Here is a 13,125-nt window from a genome sequence, read left to right as displayed (position 1 = left end):
CTGAATTTTAGCAGTGTGGCTGCTTGACTGACTAACCTATTGAAGAAGTGCAGGAAATTTCATTGGATGGCAGACTGTCAAAAGGCATTTAACAGCCTGAAAGCTGTGTTAATCATTGCTCCAGTATTAGCCACTCCTAATTACACAAAGCCATTAAAGGTGGAGTGATGTGGGTGTTGGTGCTGTACTCTTAAAAGAAGATGATGAGAAGATAGAAAGACCTATTGGTCATTTCTCCAGGAAATTTGGCACAACATCATGGGCTGAAGGGCCCGTTCTACGTTGTACTGTTCTAACTGAGAAGGAGACTTTGAGCTTGATGTTGGCATTACAACATTTATATTTGGAGGTGCTGGTGTTGGACTGGGATGTACAAAGTTAAAAATCACACAACACCACGTTATAGATCAACAGGTTTAATTGGAAGCACTCTAGCTTTCAGAGTGCCGCTCCTTCATCAGGTGATAGTGGAGCTCACAATTCTAAGGCACAGAATTTAAAGCAAAAATTTACAGTGTGATGTAACTGAAATTATACATTGAAAAATACCTTGATAGTCTGTTGAGTTTTTCAGCTGTTCGAATACCATGATAGTTTCACCTCTTTCATGTGTAAATCACAAAACCTTTTTTTAAAAGTTGCATTCTCAGGTTAGCTGTAACAATAGGCGTTAGCTAGACATTATGTTGAAGGTAAAAACAAGGATGGCAGATGCTGGAAACCAAATACTGGATTAGTGGTGCTGGAAGAGCACAGCAGCTCAGGCAGCATCCAACGAGCAGTGAAATCGACGTTTCGGGCAAAAGCCCTTCATCAGGAATAAAGGCAGTGAGCCTGAAGTGTGGAGAGATAAACTAGAGGAGGGTGGGGGGGGGGGGTGGGGGGTGGGGAGTGGGGAGAGAGTAGCATAGAGTACAATGGGTGAGTGGGGGAGGAGATGAAGGTGATAGGTCAAGGAGCAGAGGGTGGAGTGGATAGGTGGAAAAGGAGATAGGCAGGTCGGACAAGTCCTATCACCTTCATTTCCTCCCCCACTCACCCATTGTACTCTATGCTACTCTCTCCCCACCCCCACCCTCCTCTAGCTTATCTCTCCACGCTTCAGGCTCACTGCCTTTATTCCTGATGAAGGGCTTTTGCCCGAAATGTCGATTTCGCTGCTCGTTGGATGCTGCCTGAACTGCTGTGCTCTTCCAGCACCACTAATCCAATATGTTGAAGGTGTTAGCCCCTGTGTTCTCTGTCTATGCCATGATGTTTAGACTGATTCTAATCTAAAAAGTGAGATAACAGAGTTTTACATGATTTCATGCAGTTTTTGAGCAAAGTGCAATGTAACTCTGCAAGTACAAATTCACCACACAAAATATATGTGTGCGTGTGGGTCTTTGTCTGTCTGTGTGTGTTTGTCTGGGGTGGGGGGTTGAGTATTTGTGAGAGAGAGTGTAGATGTGTGTGCATGAGTGTAGAGTGGTCTAAGTCTCTGAGAGGATGCCTGTGTGGGAGTGTGTGTGCCTGTAAAGGTGTGTGTGTGAGTGTCTGTGTGCATGTCTGTGTATATGTGTGTCCTAGTGTATGTATGTGTGTGTGTGTGTATAGTGCAATGGTGGTCACCTGTACTATATACACACACAGACACTCCAACAGACGCACACGCGCACACACATACACATGGACACACATATACACAGACATGCACACAGACACACACACCCACACCCACACAGGCATCCTCTCAGAGACTTAGACCACTCTACACTCACGCACACACATGTACACTCTCTCTCTCGCAGACACTCACAACCTCCCACCCCAGACATGGGCTCACAGACAAAGACCCACGTGCACTCATATATTTTGTGGGGTGAAGGGGGCTAACACCTTCAACATATTGTCTAGCTAACACCCATTGTTACAGCTAACCTGAGAATGCAACTTTTAAAAAAAGGTTTTGTGATTTACACATGAAAGAAGTGAAAATATCATGGTATTCGAACAGATGAAAGACTTAACTGACAATCAAGGTATTTTTCCATGTATAATTTCAGTTACATCACACTGTAAATTTTTGCTTTAAATTCTGAGCCTTAGAACACGAGGGATTATAGTTTTAAGCTGGTTGGAGGAAAGTATAGAGGGGATTTCAGAGGCGGGTTCTTTACACAGAGAGTTGTGAGAGCATGGAATGCGTTGCCAGCAGCCGTTATGGAAGATAGGTCATTGGGGACATTTAAGAGACTGCTGGACATGCATATGGTCACAGAAGTTTGAGGGTGCATACATGAGGATCAGTGGTTGGCACAACATCGTGGGCTGAAGGGCCTGTTCTATGCTGTACTGTTCTATGTTCTATGAATTGTGTCCTCCACAATCACCTGATGAAGGAGAGGCACTCTGAAAGCTAGTGTGCTTCCAATTGAACCTGTTGGACTAGAACCTGGTGTTGTGTGATTTTTAACTTTATTTGTATTCTAGTGTACTAATGGAGCAAGACTATGGGTTTTCAAATGAAGCCATCTTTGTACAGTGTTCATTTTTCTACAAGGAGAGCTGTGACAATGCTGTCCCTTTTAAGAAGGTTATTTGTCCTTTTGAAGAGAGATTGTAAAGGCAGCATTAAAATGGAAGGGGAGTGGCCAGTTTTCCCAGTACAGGTTTTCTAGTCTTTTTTTGTAGCAGTCACAAAGTTGTGTGGTTCCAAAAGAGTTGCAAACTTCAATAAAGGATTCCTCTGACTTTCCCTGAAATCTCTCTGGACATTGTTCCCTCTTGCCTGTAAGAATCGGTGTTTGAGTTTACCTTTTTTTTTGCCAAGGAATGTATTCATGGGATGCCACTGTATTGAAACAGTTAGATCTTTTAATAGCTAAGGGGTTCATGTTCCAACTGTACTGTTTACATAAATTCTGATTTGCATACAGCTGAGTGGTTTGACCAGTTGCATCATATCTGGGACACCCACTTCACATCTGCCTTTAAAATAAGAAAACGTTCAGGTATAAGCTACCTCCTTAAAATATTTTGAGGGGGCCTGGCCTGGTTGATAACAGGTGTCTAACTAACTTGTTGGAGATTTTAAAGAGGTTATTGAAGGAAAAACTGTGGATGTGATGTACATGACCTTCCAGAAGGTGTTTGATACCGTGCCACCAGCAGATCTGTGAGGAAAGTTATAGGTCATGGAATAAACAGCATGATAACAAGATGGATACAAAAAATGACTGAAGGATAGGAAGCAGAGTAATGGATAATGGGTATCTCTGAGGCTAAAAGAAGGTTTGTAAGTGGTCACTGTTAGGATCCTTACTTTTTCTTTACAAATATAACCTAGATCTTGGTGTGACAGGAACAACTTTACCATTTGCAGTCAACATACAATTTACAAGAATTGTAAACAATTTGGAATTGTGGCAGATGAAGTTCCATGTGGGTGAAGTGTGAGGTGATGCACTTTGATACAAAGAAATTGGAGTGACAGTATAAAACAAAGGGTATTATTCTAATGAATATGCAGGAGCAGAGAGACCTGGGTGTTGATGTACATTAATCATTATATGAGGCAGAAAAAGTAGATTACCATTAATAAGGTATACAGTATTATTAGGCTTTGTAAATAGGATCATAAAATACAGGAGCAGGATAGTTATGATGGATTTAGGCAAGATATCAGTGAGACCTTAGTTGGAGTGTTGGATAGAGTTCTGAGTAGCATACTATAAAAAGAATACAAATACATTGGAGAACATGCATAGAACATAGAACATAGAAAAATACAGCGCAGTACAGGCCCTTCGGCCCTTGATGTTGTGCCGACCGAAACCGACCTAAGCTACACTAGCCCAATAACCTCCATATGCTTGTCCAATGCCTGCTTAAATGACCATAAAGAGGGAGAGTCCACCACTGCTACTGGCAGGGCATTCCATGAACTCACAACCCGCTGAGTAAAAAATCTACCCCTAACATCTGTCCTATACCTACCACCCCTTAATTTAAAGCTGTGTCCCCTAGTAACAGTTGACTCCATACGCGGAAAAAGGTTCTCACTGTCAACCCTATCTAAACTCCTAATCATTTTGTACACCTCTATCAAATCTCCCCTAAACCTTCTTTTCTCCAATAAGAAAAGTCCCAAGTGCCTCAGCCTTTCCTAATACGATCTTCCTACCATGCCAGGCAACATCCTGGTAAACCTCCTCTGCACTCGTTCCAATGCCTCCACATCCTTCCTATAGTATGGCGACCAAAACTGCACACAATACTCCAGATGAGGCCGCACCAGAGTCTTATACAACTGCAACATGACCTCAGGACTCCGGAACTCAATTCCTCTACCAATAAAGCCCAGTACACCATATGCCTTCTTCACAGCACTATTTACCTGGGTGGCAACTTTAAAAGATCTGTGTACCTGGACACCAAGATCCCTCTGCTCATCCACACTACCAAGTAGTCTACCATTAGCCCAGTAACCCATCTTCTTGTTACTCCTACCAAAGTGAATGACTTCACACTTAGCTACATTGAATTCCATTTGCCACCTTACTGCCCAGCTCTGCAACTTATCTATATCGCGCTAACCTGCCACATCCTTCTTCGCAGTCCACAACTCCACCGACTTTCGTGTCATCCACAAACTTGCTCACCCAGCCTTCAAGCCCCTCCTCCAGGTCATTTATAAAAATGACAAACAGCAATGGTCCCAAAACAGATCCTTGTGGAACACCGCTAGTAACTGCACTCCAAGATGAACCTATACCATCAACTACTACCCTCTGTCTCCTTCCAGCCAGCCAATTCCTAATCCAAACCTCCAACTCACCCTCAATGCCATACCTCCGTAGTTTTTGCATTAGCCTGCCATGGGGTACCTTATCGAACGCCTTGCTAAAATCCATATACACCACCTCTACTGCTTTACCCTCGTCCACTTCCTTGGTCACCTTCTCAAAGAACTCAATAAGGTTTGTGAGGCACGACCTGCCTTCACAAAACCATGCTGACTATCCTTGATCACATTATTCCTATCCAGATGTTCATAAATCCTATCCCTTACAATTCTCTCGAAGACTTTGCCCACAACAGAAGTGAGACTCACTGGCCTATAGTTACTTGGGCTATCCCTGCTCCCCTTCTTGAACAAGGGGACCACATTCACTATCCTCCAGTCTTCTGGCACTATTCCCGTAGACAACGACGACATAAAAATCAAGGCCAATGGCTCCACTATCTCCTCCCTAGCTTCCCAAAGGATCCTAGGAGAAATGCCATCAGGCCCAGGGGACTTATCTATTTTCATCCTTTCCTGTATTCCCCAGACCTCTTCCCTACGTACCTCAAGGCCATCCATTCTAATCACTTGTGACTGAATATTCACATCAGCAACAGTGTCCTGTTCCTGAGTGAATACTGATGAAAAGTATTGATTTAGTGTCTCACCAATCTCCTCCACCTCCATACACAACTTCCCACTACTATCCTTGACTGGACCGATACCTACCCTAGTCATCCTTTTATTCCTGACATACCTATAGAAAGCCTTTAGGTTTTCCCTAATCCTACCAACTAAGGACTTTTCATGTCCACTTCTCGCTGCTCTTAGCTCTCTCTTTAGATCCTTCCTGGCTACCTTATAACTCTCAATCGCCCCAACTGAACCTTCACGCCTCATCTTTACATAGGCCGCCCTCTTCCCTTTCACAAGGGATTCCAATTCCTTACTAAAACCCGGCTCCCTCACAAGACCCTTTACTCCCTGCCTGACTGGTACATACTTATCAAGGACACCCATTAGCTGTTCCTTGAACAATCTCCACATATCATTTGTGTTCTTCCCTTGAAGCCTATTTTTCCAATCCACACATCCTAAGTCATGCCTCACTGCATCATAATTTCCCTGCCCCCAGCTATAACTGTTGCCCTGCAGTGCACACTTATCCCTCTCCATCACTAGAGTAAAAGTCACCGAGTTGTGGTCACTGTCCCCGAAGTGCTCACCTACTTCCAAGTCTAACACCTGGCCTGGTTCATTTCCGAGAACCAAATCCAGTATAGCCTCACCTCTTGTTGGCCTGTCTACATATTGTGTCAGGAAACCCTCCTGCACACATTGGACAAACACCGACCCATCTAACAAACTCGAGCTATAGCTTTCTCAGTCAATATCTGGGAAGTTAAAGTCCCCCATAACAACCACCCTGCTACTTTCTCTCTTCTCCTGAATCATCCTCGCAATACTTTCCTCTACTTCTCTCGGACTAGTAGGAGGCCTGTAGAAAACCCCTAACAGGGTGACCTCACCTTTCCTATTTCTAACCTCCGCCCACACTACCTCAGATGGCAAGTCTTCCTCCATCACCCTTTCCACCGCTGTAATACTATCCTTGACAAGCAATGCCACACCTCCCCCTCTTTTACCCCCACCTCTGACCCTACTAAAATATTTAAACCCTGGAACCTGCAACAGCCATTCCTGTCCCTGTTCTACCCACGTCTCTGTAATGGCCACAACATCGAAGTCCCAGGTACCAACCCATGCTGCGAGCTCACCTACCTTATTTCTTATCTTCTGGCATTGAAGTATACACACTTCAAGCCACCTTCCTGTTTACAGGCACCCTCCTTCGAGATCAAAGCCATGTTCCTAACCTCCCTACACTCAAGGTCCTATACCCTAAAGCTACAGTCCAGGTTCCCATGCCCCTGCAGAGTTAGTTTAAACCCTCCCAAAGAGCACTAGCAAACCTCCCCCCAAGGATACTGGTGCCCCTCAGGTTCAGGTGTAGACCATCCTGTTTATAGAGATCCCACCTTCCCCAGAAAGAACCCCAGTTATCCAGATACCGGAATCCCTCCCTCCTGCACCATCCCTGTAGCCACGCATTTAACTCTTCTCTCTCCCTATTCCTCGACTCTCTATCACGTGGCACGGGTAACAAACCAGAGACAACGACTCTTTTCGTTCTAGCCCTGAGCTTCCAACCTAGCTCCCAGAAAGCCTGCCTAACATCCTCACCCCTCTTCCTACCTATGTCGTTGGTGCCAACGTGGACCATGATCTGGGGCTGCTCCCCCTCCCCCTTGAGGACCTGGAAAACACGATCAGAGACATCACGCACCCTTGCACCTGGGAGGCAACATACCAAACGTGAGTCTCTGTCGCCCCCGCAAAACCGCCTATCTGTGCCCCTCACTATCGAGTCCCTATTAACTATCGCTCTACCTTTCTCCACCCTTCCCTTCTGAGCAACGGGGACAGGCTCCGTGCCAGAGGCCTGAACCTCGTTGCTTACCCCTGGTAAGTCATCCCCCCACAAGTATCCAAAACGGTATACTTGTTCTTGAGGGGAATGACCGCAGGGGGTCCCTGCACTGGCTGCTTCCTCCCACTCCCCCTCACTGTCACCCATCTCTCTATAACTTTCGGAGTAACTACTTCCCTAAAGCTCTGATCTATGACCACCTCTGCCTCCTGAATGATCCGTAGTTCTTCCAACTCCAGCTCCAGTTCCCTAACATGGTCTTGGAGGAGCTGGAGATGGGTGCACTTCTTGCAAGTGTAATCAGGAGGGACGCTAATGGCTTCCCTCACCTCATACATGTTGCAAGAGGAACATTGCACTGCCTTCGCTGCCATCCCTCTAAAAGACAAACTTTAAAAACTAGATCTAAAGAAACAAACAAGCAAAATGCAGCACTTACCTGCTTACCACAACGGGTCTTATTTTTAGGTTAGAGGAGGAGGGTGGATGGGAGGCTCTACCCCTGTAGTGCCTTGGGTTCCTCGCCTGCACGCTTTTATAAGAAAAATACCTTCCCAGGTAAGCTAGCGCGACACCAGCTTCCGGGTCCGCTAGGCGCTTAAAAAAATCTTTAAATTTTAGCCGTTAAAAAAAACAATAACTGGACTATACCGTGACTTAAAAAAAACACCATTAGACAGCCGTTACCTTCTCCGCTGAGAGAGTGAGGCCGAAGGCTTAGAGCTGCGCGCTTTTATAAGAAAAAAACAGAAGAGGTTTATGAGAATGACTCCAGTGATGAACACGCTTGTTAATAGAAAGAATATTATTAAATTGGAAAGGGTTCAGAAAAGATCTACCAGGATGTTATTTTCCCTGGAGCATCGCCAATGAGGGGTGACCTTATAGAGTCTTGTAAAACCGTAAAGTGAATAGCAAAAGCCATTTCCCTAGGGTAGGGAAATTCAAAATTAGGGTATCATAATTTTATGATAGGAGGACCAATTCCAATACCGAACAAACCAGATGGCCTCCTTCTTCAAAGACCGCAATTTCCCCCCAGATGTGATCGACGATGCTCTCCATCACATCTCCTCCACTTCCCGCTCCTCTGCCCTTGAGCCCTGCCCCTCCAATTACCACCAGGACAGAACCCCACTGGTCCTCACCTACCACTCCACCAACCTCCAGATACATCATATAATCCTTCGTCATTTCCGCCACCTCCAAACAGACCCCACCACCAAGGATATATTTCCCTCCCCTCCCCTATCAGATTTCAGAAAGACCACTCCCTCCGTGACTCCCTCGTCAGGTCCACACCCCCCACCAACCCAACCTCCACTCCCGGCACCTTCCCCTGCAACTGCAACAAATGCAAAACTTGCGCCCACACCTCCCCCCTTACTTCCCTCCAAGGCCCCAAGGGATCCTTCCGTATCCATCGCAAATTCACCTGCACCTCCACACACATCATTTACTGCATCCGCTGCACCCAATGTGGCCTCCTCTACATTGGGGAGACAGGCCGCCTACTTGCAGAATGTTTCAGAGAACACCTCTGGTACACCCGCACCAACCAACCCTACCGCCCCGTGGCTGAACACTTTAACTGCCCCTCCCACTCTGCCAAGGACATGAAGGTCCTTGGACTCCTCCATAGCCAGACCATGGCAACACGATGCCTGGAGGAAGAGCGCCTCATCTTCCGCCTAGGAACCCTCCAACCACAGGGGATGAATGCAGATTTCTCCAGTTTCCTCATTTCCCCTCCCCCCCCCCCACCTTATCTCAGTCCCAACCCTCAGACTCAGCACTGCCTTCTTGACCTGCAATCTTCTTCCTGACCTCTCCACCCCACCCTCTCTCTGGCCTATCACCCTCACCTTAACCTCCTTCCACCTATCGCATTCCCAACGCCCCTCCCCCAAGTCCCTCCTCCCTACTTTTTATCTCAGCCCGCTTGGCACACCTTCCTCATTCCTGAAGAAGGGCTTATGCCTGAAATGTCGATTCTCCTGCTCCTTGGATGCTGCCTGATCTGCTGTGCTTTTCCAGCAACACATTTTCAGCTCTGATCTCCAGCATCTGCAGTCCTCACTTTATCATAATTTTAAGGTGAGTGGAGAAGATTTAAAAGGGACCAGAGAGTCAACTTTTTCACATAATGCGTGGTTCATTTGTCGAATGAGCTGTCAGAGGAAGTGGTAGATATGGATGCAGTTATGACATGTAGAAGACTATTGGACAGGTACATGGATGGGAAAGGTTTAGGAATATATGGACAAAATGTAGGCAAATAGGATGAGTTTGTATTGGGAAGCCTATTTGGCATGAATGGGTTAGACTGAAGGGTCTGTTTCCATGCTGTGTGACTCTTGAGAACTTGTAACTGTTTTCTTTGGAGAGGAGAAGACCTGAAGGATGTTTGTTGGATGTTTTGAAAACCATGAGGGATCTGGACAGATTGAGTGGCGAGGAACTGTTCACACTTGCAAATGAACCATGACCAGACAGAACAGTTTGAAAGTGTTTTGCAAAAGAAGTAAATGCAATGTGAACAAAAAAACTTCATTGGGTGATTAGTTAGAGTTTGGAATGCACTGCCTGGAATTCTACTGGAGACGGGTTTAGCTGAGGCATTTAATAATAATTTAAATAGAAACAATATGTAGGGTTATGGACAATTGACACCAAGTTAAAATGGTCAGAGAGTTGGTGCAGACACAATGGGTTGAATGGTCACTGTCTGCACTATAAGGACTTCCGTGATTCAGAGATAAAAGGTGCTATTTTAAAGCAAGCTTTAACTTGTTTGCTGCATCAGAAAACTTGCATTTTCCTTTTGGAAATCTGGATACTTTCTTTGGATACAACATAAACCATGGGCTGTAATTTCCAGGGGATGAGATTTCTCCTCCAATCCCGGAAAGGAGAGTCAATGGGTGGTTCCATCAAGGCAAGATGGTGGCAGTTGGAGCCCCTCTGCTCACCAGTTCCTTTTTCTTTCTTTGTTTTTCTCCTCTTTGCAGTATTTTCTTCTCCCCTCCCCCAACCACCCCCCTCCAACTTTTGACTACTCATGCTTGGAGAAAAGAATCAAGGGAGACCAGGCTAGAGTTGAGCCTGCGTGCCATGTCCGAGAGCAGCAGCAGAATGAGCAATGGCCAGGCCAAATCCCAGTGTGACGGCAATAGGGGAATCCTGAGCCCTGGAGCGGCACATGGGGAATCCTGTGTACTGGAGCCGCATGAGGTGAAGCAAATCCTGGTACAGCACGAATTACCTTGTTGCTGCTGAGTGTGCCAGTGAGGAGTGGACTGGAGGTTGGAGCAATGAGGGACAGTTATTGGTCTTGGATCTGATGACATGTGCTAAGCTGCTGCTGCTGTTTGGAATGTTTTTACCAGACTGTAAAGTAAATCCTTTTCACAATGTTATAACTACCTCATTTCTAAATCATTCCCAGGCACTGTCAGTAATACTACTGCTTTCCTTTTAATTCTCTTTTATATAACATTACATATATTTTCTAACTTTGTAAGATTTGTACATAGGTACTTGTACCTAAGATGCTGCCATTAAAAGTGGCATTAAAAACTTTGCACTGAACTCCTGTACTGGAGTACAATTGACAATAAAAAATATTCTGTAGAAAGTCTGCAGCTATAACACACTGTGGGTGGACCAAGCTTGTTAAGAGTGCTACTTCTGCTCAGTGTGTATCCTGCCTTTGAGAGCTGCTCACCAATTAAATTGGCCAGGATATCTCACAATGCCAGCAGTAATGCAACCCAGCAATAGCTGCTGCTGGGATTGTAAGGAGGAGCAGGAAAAGGAGAGAGATCTCTGCTGGAACCAGACAAGCCCTCAGCCTTTAGATCAGAAGGAATCTGAGAGCCCAGCAAGAGTTGCTGAGGTATTTGGAGGGCAAACACGAAGGAACAAATTATTGGGTGACAAAATGGTGGAAATGGGGGAGCCCCCGAGATGCATGTGGCATCCCTTGATTGATCCATCTTCCCTTCCTGCCCTTTATAAACCTCGCTTCAAAAAATGTAATGCCTACTCACAACTCCCTACCCATGATGACAGTATTATGGTTTGGAAAATCTATTATCCCAGTCCATACGCAGGCAGACTGTTGATTTCAAAAGTCAACCTCCTGTATTATGAGGGCAGCTCAGGGATAGGTGGGTAGATGGTGAGCTGGGCACCTCTTATATTTTACATGAACCCCTCCACCCTGACTGAAAACACCAAGGAAGGTGGGGTGGAACTAAAATCCAGCCCTATATGTGTTCTTACTAACTGAGGCAGCTGATATCTTTTGTGCCTGTGGACTGTACTGAAAAATTAAGTCACCAGCCAAATGGAAGCACATCACAACTTGAGTGTGCTCAAGTTTAAAGGAGGACATTTGCTTTAGATCCTTCACTCCTCAATAATGCTTGCTTTAACACAAAATGCTGCTGCTTTTCTGTTGCCCTTGGGTTATACAATCACTCCTCAGAGAATATTGCATAAGAATAATTTATTTTTGGAAAGTATGCAACGAAAAGGAACTGATGTGTGTGTCTGTTTGTGTTTATTATACAAAGCTAGAGTCCAGTCATCGGGCTTGAAACCTCATTTTCTATGTATCTTCTACTCAGAATTTGTATTTGATAGTTAAATATGATAATAAAGTTGACTTACTTGTTTCTTTGTCTGTTTTCCTCCGCCCAAAGGAACTGAGTCTTGCTTGATTACAACTCGACTGATGCGGTTCGCCTTGCAGGATCACCACATTCTCCATGTGTATACCAAACCAGTAAGTGTTCATTCTTCATATAAGGCCCCTACTACTGCTTGTCAGCAGGCAGTTACCTTTGGAAGGCAACATTGGCCTAAATTCTTGGTGATCAAACACCTGCCGATCCAGCAGATATCACCATATGGCTCTAATAGCAATCAAGAATGGAAACCAGTTCCTTTATCGTTGTTCCTAATATCCCCTTGCTAGGTCATTAGAGGTCTGCAGCATAGAAAAGGATCCTTTGGCCCATAGTTTCTGCACTGGTCAGAACAGCCACCTAACTATTCCAATTTTGTTTTCCAGCACTTGCCCCATGGCCTTGTATGCCTTAGAAATGCAAGTGAGTCATAGAGATGTACAGCATGGAAATAAACCCTTCAGTCCAACTCGTCCATGCCGACCAAATATCCTAACTTAATCTAGTCCCATTTGTCAGCACTTGGCTCATATCATTTTAAACCCTTCTCTTTTATATACCCACCCAGATGCCTTGTAAATGTTATAATTGTACCAGCCTCCACCACTTCCTCTCACAGCTCATTCCATACATGCAGCACCCTGCGTGAGAAAGTTGCCACTTTGATCCCTTTTATTTGTTTCCCCTCTCACCCTAAACCTATGCCCTTTAGTTCTGGACTCCTCCACTCCAGGGAAAAGTCCTTGTCTATTTACCCTATCCATTCTCCTCATGATTTTATAAACATCTATAAGGTCACTCCTCACCCTCTGATGCTCTGGGGAAAACAGTTCCAGCCTATTCAGCATCTTCCCTATAGCTCAATCCTCCAATCCTGGCAACATCCTTGTAAATCTTTTCTGAACCCTTTCAAGTTTCACAACACCCTTCCAAAAGGAAGGAGACCAGAATTGCACGCAATATTCCCAAAGTGTCCAAACCAATGTCCTGTACGATGATGGAGGCTGGTAAAATTGCAACACTTAAAAGGCATCTGGATGGATATATGATTTGGAAGGATTTAGAGGGATATGGGCCAAATGCTGGAAAGTTGGACTAGATTAATTTCGGGTATCTGGTCAGCATGGATGAGTTGGACCGAAGAGGTGTACAGCATGGAAGCAGATCCT

General features: G+C 45.2%; 1 protein-coding gene across 1 annotated transcript in view; it reads left to right on the top strand.

Annotated features, from left to right (window-relative positions):
- znf532 (zinc finger protein 532) overlaps window positions 1–13,125 on the top strand; it is a 226,786-nt gene that overhangs the window by 40,629 nt on the left and 173,032 nt on the right. The window contains exon 2 of the mRNA XM_072573555.1: window positions 11,972–12,054. The gene's annotated coding sequence lies outside the window, so the exon portion shown is untranslated. The remainder of the gene's footprint in view (window positions 1–11,971; window positions 12,055–13,125) is intronic.

The sequence above is a fragment of the Chiloscyllium punctatum genome, chromosome 1 (assembly GCF_047496795.1).
Source record: "Chiloscyllium punctatum isolate Juve2018m chromosome 1, sChiPun1.3, whole genome shotgun sequence".
Classification (NCBI taxonomy): domain Eukaryota; kingdom Metazoa; phylum Chordata; class Chondrichthyes; order Orectolobiformes; family Hemiscylliidae; genus Chiloscyllium; species Chiloscyllium punctatum.
Note: the sequence above shows the minus strand (reverse complement) of the source record. Positions and strands in the feature narration are given on the sequence as shown.